This window comes from Elgaria multicarinata, chromosome 5 (assembly GCF_023053635.1).
Source record: "Elgaria multicarinata webbii isolate HBS135686 ecotype San Diego chromosome 5, rElgMul1.1.pri, whole genome shotgun sequence".
Lineage (NCBI taxonomy): Eukaryota > Metazoa > Chordata > Lepidosauria > Squamata > Anguidae > Elgaria > Elgaria multicarinata.
Window position 1 is genome coordinate 96,057,814 of NC_086175.1, and position 7,919 is coordinate 96,065,732.

The window sequence follows — 7,919 nt, forward strand, 5'->3', positions numbered from 1 at the left end:
GTACCAGTGGGGGGGAAAGCTCTCAAGGGCTCTTCACCAGCTGGTGGTGAACTTTCTCCAGAGCTTATTTCGTCAAGGGCAAATAATACACAGGCAGCGAAAGCCAATATTCTTCCAAGGGGAAGAGCATGGCGAGGTTAGCTGATCCTAGAGTACGCCATAAACTAAAATGGGTGGAGCTAAAGGAAGGTGAGAGGAAGTCGGCCCGGCTGGTGTCCCATCAGAAGCTGCATCACAACTAGTCTCTCTGAAGTTAACGTGTCTTGGGAAAGGTCTATCCATTCTTCTTGAAAGGACAGTTGTCTCACTTAGTTTGCATAGTTTTGCCAAGGGGAAAGTTCCTAGAGATTAGACTCTCTTCAGGTGGGAAGAGATGTTTATTGCTTGAATAAAGCTTTGTGGATTACTTAGCAGGCCTCGTTATTGTCTCCCAAGAAGGCAGGAGGTGTTGAGAAACAGGACAGTAGCAAGGATGAAAGAGATGAGGAGGAGCAAAAGCAGCTGATGACAATGGTGGTGAGAAGATAGACTCCCTGAAGAAGGCACCCACTGAGGGGGTCTTGTCCAAGGGATCTCAAAAACCTGGAGCTGGCACTTCATGGAATCTTCAGTTATTAATCAGGTCAGGTGGCAGCTTGATGGGAAAGATTCCTGAAGAGCTGCTGCTACCAGTCACGGCAAACTAGGTGGATCAGTGGTCCAACATGTATTATTTATGCATTATATTTATATGCCACTTTTTTCTCGAAGAAGGGCTGGGAGGCATGCATGTTCCCTCTGCTCTCCATTTTATCTTCACAAGAACTCTGTGAGGGAGTTTAGGCTAAGAAAGTGGGACTGGTTAAGCGAGCATGGATTTGAACCTGGGTCTCTCCAGTCCAAACCTGACTTTCGAACCAGCAGTGTACCAAATTTTTTGACCGATTTCTTTTTGCTCATCTGTTGGGGGAAGTTCAAAAGGAAACTGCACCTGATAATTGTGGGAATGAGTGAGAAATTTTACTCAGAGAACTTTCTCAGGGTGCAGGGCTTCAGAGTAAGGAGGTGGCTGAGGGGTTTGCATATGCTCTTTCTTTTACCCCCCCCCCCCCCCGGCCACTTGAGCTTTTTGAAAAGCTCCTGGAGGACTCAGGGCTCCACAATACCTACTTTCTTATCCTGGTTTCATCTGCGGTTTCCCCTCCTTTTCCTTAGCAAGTAGAGCGCTGGCCACTTTCACCTCTGTGCGTTGTTGCACTCTTTCAGCTCATGTATTTTTTCACCTGGAGTGCTACTATGCCAGTGAAATCTTCCTCCCCGTCCCTTGGGAAAGGTTTACAGGGGAGGAGGAGTGAAGGTTTGTTTTGCTCCTTTCAAAGGATGGGCAGATAAATCCCATTTTAGTAAGTCTGTTTCTGTTCAATGGGGTTTACTCAAAGGTAAGCATGCATGGGATTTTAGTATAAATTGGATGTAAATGCAGTTGAAATCAATGAGATTTACTATTGAGTAAGGGAACCAGCAGATCTCTAGTTTATAAACTTGGAAATGCACAGCTTCACATGATCAATGGTAAGGAGAAGCAATCCATCACACTTGTGAACTTCCAGGAAAAGCATTTAAGGGAGGGATTTTTTTTTTAATCCTACAAAATCAAGGGATGGAGCGATCTCATTCAAACTTGGTACGCTGAAAGCTCTACTTAAGAGCTATCATTGTGCCAATTTTGATCTCTTTATCTTTAAAAATGAGGGAGCTGCAGGCAAGGAGGTTGCATTGCCCAAATTTCTTTTATGGTGAAAATGTACCCCTTGCCATGTCTAATTAGGAGTAAGAACATAGAGTTCAAAGAGACCTCTCTCCTCCCCCTTCATGGTTGAGTGGAGAAGCACCTTCCTCTTTTGTTAGTGAGACCGCCCTTAGACACACACACCCCCAACAAAGAACGGGATGGCCTATAGAACGCAACCACAGAAATACATGGGAGGGAGGAGACCATTTATTTCTCATAAATAATCCAGACTTTCCCAGCTCCAAAAAGAAATGAAACATGAAGGGGAAGAGGCGAAATGAGTGCAGGACCTGGACAACATCATGTGTGTACCGGGCTGCAAAACTGCATACCAGGCATGGGGAGCGTGCGATAAATCACTGATGTAATGGAGCCCTCAGTCAGGATTCCCTCCCTTTGGGCTTTCCAGTGCTGGGGCTTGCTCAGTGTCTGAAAGCTGAGAAAGCCATTTTGGTTTTGCTTTGTTGTTATTAAAAGTCATTTTAATAACAACAACAAGAAAACGATGACAAAGATGAAGAGCTCCTCTCTCAGCTTTCGGGCACTGAGTAGGCAGCAGGACTGGAAAGCCCCAAGGGCAGGAGTCCTTGCTAAAGATGTCTCTACATTAAGCAAAATCCTTGCAAAAACTTGCATCCTGACGGTGGGTTCTTTGCAGCATTAGGATGAGCTTCTTTATATGGCAGACATGTGAATTGAATCATGGGAATGCTTCCCTCCCTGCCTGGCATGTTGTGCAAAGGGATGGGGAGTCTTATTTTTGTTGCTTAACTTGTGCGGTACTGTTTCCTCGCAGCCCCCAGGAAAGACAGGACTTATTTCTGAGTAGATATAAGTTTGTGCTGTAAGTCTGCAACCATAGGCACATTTAGGCCTTAGCTAGACCTACCTGAAACTCCGGGACAGAGGAGTGAAAATCTCGCATTGTGATTCATGCGAGATCCCTCCTCCGTTTACATGTAAGGTGCGATGACCTCAGGAAGAGAGGCATCGCGCCCGCTACTTAAAATTTTTTCTTAAAGGACCAGCAGCGCATAAATGCTCATGCGCTGAAGGTAAGGGTTTTTAAAAAAATTAATTTGGTTTCCCCACTCCCCCCACCGTAACCCCGATGGGCACAGCTCCCAGCTCCACGCAAGTAATCGTGCGGAGCGGGGACAAATCATGGAAATGGGCCACACGTTCTGCGGTCTCGGGCTCAGCCTGGGACCGTGGAAAAAGCAGTCCCAAAGGGGAAGGCTCTATCCCGGAGCAAGGAAGGGATGATCCCTCCCTGATCCCTGTGCGTTATGTGGATGCACAGGGACGATCCCGGGGTTTGCCCTCAGGATATAGCCTGGTCTAGCTAAGGCCTTACTTGGAAATAAGTCCTATTGAACTCAAAGGGGTGTTCGTAGGGGTGGGGGATCAGTTCTGTCTCCCTTTGTTGCAGGGAGCCATTTTACCCTCTTCTCCCTCTGTCTCCCTTTGTTGCAGGGAGCCATTTTACCCTCTTCTCCCTCTGATCGAAGACACAAAAATTCCTTCCTTGGTAAGTTCATAGTGCCATGACAGCTTTACATGCTGCTGATTTCACTCCATGAAGGGTTTATTCCAGCTTATCTCTGATCTTTTTTAAAAATGCTATGTGTGGGACCATCAGAGACATCCTGTTTATTGACAACATCATAAAATCCACTCATATACTTCTGTGAGTGGCCAATCACGAGTGTGCTATAAATGCCTCGATTAGAGAACCCCTAAATCTCTAGGGGGCTTTCCAAGAAGCTCAAGTAGCTGGAGAGGACAGAATGGGGTTGCGGATGGTAAAAGAAAGAGACGATACGAATACCTCAGACACCTCATTACAGTAAGGTAAGCACTTAAGCTCTGCATGCAAAGATATTTCTCTGAAATCCTCAACATCCCAATGAAAGAGGCAGAAAAACAACTGCCTTTTTTCGCAGGGAAATGAAGAGGACAGGTGGGGTTTGTACACAGCACTAATTCTAACCACTATAGCTGGTTCTCTTAACTTAAAGTAAGCTTACTTTGTAATCACTTTGATTAGGATTAGTTGACATAACCAGAGAACATGGGCTGAGTGTGTGGCAATGCAATGTAATAAGCCACATTCCCATAGCCATGTCAGCATGTGACACCTATGGAATTCCTTCTGACATGTTTCGACGTCTGAGCACTTTATCGTGTGGTTTGGCCATCGTAGCCATGTCATCACCACATGCTGAACTCAGCCATGGCTGAATATTCAGCTTGCCAATGCAAATGTAGATGCCCGATCATCTGCAGTAGCATCCAAAAGCCAACCTGAGCTGAGTTTCATATGCAGCAGCGGTGTGTGGCGTTTCCTGCTGTGGGCTGGCATGGCTGTGTGTCCGCATGGACTTGGCTTTTTACTGTTTCTTCCACTCCCCCTGAAAGACTGTGTTTGCAGCTTGGGGGTGCTTCTGGATCCGTCACTCCAAATGACAGCCCAGATAGATGCGATGGCCAGGAGTGCCTACTATCAGCTTCGGCTGAGACGCCAGCTGCGCCCCTTCCTAGAGTCGGAAGACATAAAGGTGGTAGTGCATGCACTGGTAACTTCAAGGCTTGACTTCTGCAATGCACTCTACATAGGGCTACCTTTGTGCCTAGTCCGGAAACTTCAACTAGTTCAAAATATGGCAGCCAGGCTGGTCACCAGTACATCTAGGGGTGACCACATTACACCAGTTTTAAAATCTCTTCACTGGCTGCTGATTAGTTTCCAGGCGAAGTACAAAGTGTTGGTTATCACCTTTAAGGTCCTACATGGTTTGGGTCCAGGCTACCTATGGGATCGCCTTCTCTCATACAATCCGCCCCGCACACTCAGGTCCTCTGGGAAGAATCTACTTCAGCTAGCAAAAACTAGATTAACAACTGTTACCCAGAGGACCTTCTCTTCTGCTGCTCCCAGACTATGGAATGATCTGCCGGAGGAGATTAGTCAATTTGACAGTCTTTTAGAATTTAAAAAAGCAATAAAGACTGATCTATTCCGGCAGGCCTATCCAGTGAAATTTTAGAATGTTTTTAGGATGTTTTAAGGATGCTTTAAAGATGTTTTAATCATGTATGGTATGTTTTTAATCAGTTTTCAATGTGTATTTTATATCATGTTTTTATACTGTTTGTTTTATACTTTGAATGGTTTTAGTTTTTGTGAACCGCCCAGGGAGCTTTAGCTATTGGGTGGTATAAAATGAAATAAATAAATAAATAAAATATGCTGGGGTGGTTGTGAGAAGAAGCCTTTAGTCATGGGGAAATCCTCTTATCCTTCAACCCAGATTTAGTAAAAAATTAAAAAGGAGTTGCCAGTTGCTCGTGTGTGTGTGTGTGTGTGTGTGTGTGTGTGTAATTAAGTGGGCATCCCTTTGAAACCAGTGCATATAGCTGACATACATGTTCAGATGTGCATCAGATTTATGCTGATGCTTGCTGATCCAGTAAATGCTAGGTATGCAGTAGCCTGCTCAAGCATATGGATCTCCTTAGCTTGGGGGCAGGGAAGATGCCATACTGCAGATGTTGTCCGACTACAATTCCTATCACACCTGATCATTGGCCATGCTGGCTGGCGCTGATGTCCAGGAACATCTGGAGGGCCACAGGTTGCCTTAGCTGAGGCTGGGCTACCTGTGGCCCTCTAAGTGTTTTGGCATGCAACTCCCATCAGGCCTAGCTAGCATAGCCAATGGTGAGGGGTCATGGAGGTTGTAGGCCAAACCATTTGGAGAGCCACAATTTGCCCATCCCTGCCTCAGCTGGATCAGAGCACTGGTGTGCAGGCTTGTTTTAAAACCCTTGCGGATGAAGCAAAGTCAAATGTATCAATGTATTTTGTATAGTACCAATCCTTAGATTAGATTTTTAAATCCTGAATGTTTTGAGCTTGGCATACAGGTGATACACCCTGGCAAATTAACTGGGTAGGGCATGGCAAGACTGCTGTTATGTCCTTCTGTTTGAGTGAGTATATTTTAACCCAGACCAAGGGTCCTCACACCTTGTCATGAATTGAACACCAAGGCGAGAGAAGGGAGGGAGGGAGGGAGAGAGAGAGAACCAAGTTACTACGGCAACATAAAAACAACTCAGCAAGCAGCACTTGTGCATAGAAGCAGAAATGAGAGAGAGATGAGGACTCACAAAGAATTTTCATAATTAATCTGCATTTGTCTAAATAAAGATGACTAAGAATGTATATGACTCCAGGAAACACACTGTACTGCCTTTGTTTTGTTTTTGTTTTTTTTTAAAAATTAAATGCAGCTTTAAAACAACAAGAGCAACAAAACAGTTAATTTTACTCCTCAGTCAGGTCTAATTATCATTTATTAGTAGTATTAGCAGAGGCAGGAAGAGCATGTAAAAAAGAAGAGCAGAGGGTCATGGCAGCCCGTAGCGTGCTTTAAAAATCCCAAGGGAGTGACAGTGGGAAAGCAAAACCCTTCAACAGCAATTACAAAAGGAAAAGGGGAAGGAACTCAACCCACTGGCCCCCAGTATATGTTTTCAAGACCCCAAGGGAATTACAAGAGAGAGAGGATTTGAAGATAACCCATTGATACCTCATCCACTTGTCAACACAAATAAGCTGTCCAGCTGAGAGAGCCAGATAGCCTAGAACCTGTGGTTTTATCCAATATCTAGGAAATCCTTCTCCCTAGCTGTATAAAGTCCAAGGAAAACATGGCAGTGTTCTGGGAAGCTTTGAGAGGGTTTTAGGCTCCCCTAAAATTTGAAACATTCCTGTCTATCGTTTCCTCTGGTCTTAACAGCTATAATCACTATCAACAACACCTCCCAGTTGTATATTATTAACAGCTAGTGGAAACATCTCCCCCCACCTCACATTGTGAACAACCTGATAGTATCTACCAATCTATACCTAATACTGGAATGCACATACCATCCTATTGTATCTCTATGGCTAGTAGAATCACCACTCTCCTTTTATTTTGGCACCAGATCTGCAATTTAGTATGTAGCAAGTGTTGAGAAAAATCATAGAATTCTAGAATAATAGCATCAAACATTTCAAAAGTGCTTCCTGGCTTTTGGGGAGCTGTGTGTTTTAGGTTTCTACACTTTGTTAGTGGGCTGTGTCAGACACCGGACCATGCAAATGGCCTTTGGATGCCATTTGTAGCCTACGCAGGGGCGGGCAGGTAGTAGATCTCCAGATGTTTGGCAGTTCCTTTCCAAGCATTCCTGACCATTGGCCATGCTGGCAGAGGCTTCTGCAAGTTGAAGTCCCAAACATCTGAAGACTTACCTTCTTCCCACCCTTGGCCTACTGCGCCATGTCACGCTACTTTCACCCATCACAAATTGTTTCTGGATTGGGGTTTTGCACTTGAGAAAGGGGACCAACGGAAAGCAGCGTGCTGAGAGAATCCGTGAGCACACACAACTACTGCTGCTAGTGCTAGCATACTATTATCCATGCAGGGCAGAATCCTCACACACAAGCACTCCTTGTACTTGGAAACAAAAGCAATGAATGAACCAGGGCAACAGAGCCTCAGCAACTGGCCTCATAGCAGCCGCTCTGTGCCAATGTTTTCTTGTTTCGTTGCATAGGCGTTTACCTTTCTGATTTTATTTCAGAGATGCGTAAGGCTTCCTCTGCTACCCAAAAAGGAACTCTCTCATTATCTTCCCCTACACACACAGACACCCCTTTATTTCTGGTGTAGGGGCTTTTCAGAGCAGGGACAACATTACTCGAGTGTTTGGCAAACTTCATCTCTTGAGTATTATCCTAGGATCCAGAAATAAGAGTAGGCTGCTTTGATTGCCAAACAACAGAAATCCTGGCTGAGAAATACTGCTGACACAGAGGGGCGCATCTTGCCTCTTGCTCACTCCAGCTGAGCACCTCTCCACTTGCTGTGTGTGTGAGAGAGTAAACAGCACCTAAATTATCCACTGCTTTTATTTCCTCTCTGTGTTTGGCACGATAGGAGTTGTTGTTGTTGTTGTTGTTGTTGTTGTTGTTGTGTGGGTCTGTACGGATATGTAGTCAGAAACAACAACTACGACATAGCTGCAGGATGCTGGGGTCTCTGGAGACAGCTCGCTTGCTAAGGGCAGTATATACTGAGAAACTGATCCA